This window comes from Equus quagga, chromosome 14, assembly GCF_021613505.1.
Source record: "Equus quagga isolate Etosha38 chromosome 14, UCLA_HA_Equagga_1.0, whole genome shotgun sequence".
Taxonomy (NCBI): Eukaryota; Metazoa; Chordata; class Mammalia; order Perissodactyla; family Equidae; genus Equus; species Equus quagga.
In genome coordinates, this window is record NC_060280.1 from 95,435,099 (window position 1) to 95,436,030 (window position 932).

At 44.7% G+C, this 932-nt stretch overlaps 1 protein-coding gene across 2 annotated transcripts in view; it reads right to left on the reverse strand.

Moving 5' to 3' along the window:
* LOC124252566 (zinc finger protein 77-like) overlaps window positions 1-932 on the reverse strand; it is a 16,977-nt gene that overhangs the window by 6,150 nt on the left and 9,895 nt on the right. The gene's annotated exons all lie outside the window — the stretch shown is intronic.

Sequence of the window (932 nt, forward strand, 5' to 3'; positions counted from 1 at the left end):
CCGAACAGATGCCAGACATCACTCACCAGGGAAATGCAAATGAAAACCACAAGCAGGCCCTCCCCATGCCCTCCAGGATGGCTGTAAGACGGACAAACAAGCACTGGCAGGACGTGAGGACGGTGGAAGCTCGTCCATTGCTGATGGGAACGTAAACGGTGCAGCCACTTGGGAAGACAGTCTGGCGGGTCCTCAGGGATGAACACAGAGCTACCACATCACACAGCAATTCCATGCTAGGTATCCATCTCCCCAAGAGAAGCGACAACAAACATCAACACAAAAACTGATACACAGATATTCGCAGCAGCACGAGTCATAACAGACAAAATGTGGCAACAGCTCAACAGTCCGTCAAGTGATTTGGAGAAGCAACATGTGGAATATTCTTACCATGGAGCACGATGTCGCAATAGGAGGAACGAAGTACTGGCCCATGGCACCAAATCAATGAACTGAATAACATGAACGGGCTTCAGAAAAGTCCACACAGAGCACGATGGCATGTACGTGAAATGTACAGATAGCCCAGTCTATAGAGGTGGAAAGGAGAGTAATAAATTGTCCAGAACCCAGGGCGGGCTGGACTGGAACGCGGAGTGACTGCTGGCACATACAAGTTTTCTTTTGGGGTGATAAAAAATGTTCTAAAATTAGACTACTGGGATGCTCTTTAAATAAACTTTGTGGTATGTAAACTATCTCAATTACAGTTGCTTAAAAATACATTCAACACGCTAAACACACACCCTTCTTCAACCAATGGCAATTTAATTAAAAAAAAAAAGAACTTGGGCAAATAAAAGAAATTGTGGAAAAGGAAGAAAGTTACAGATGTTTCCGAGATTCAGCAGATTGGGGAGATGTTACAAACCACTCATGGGAAAAGATCCTTCGGATTAGACACAATGGGACAAGTGTAAGGAATCGGT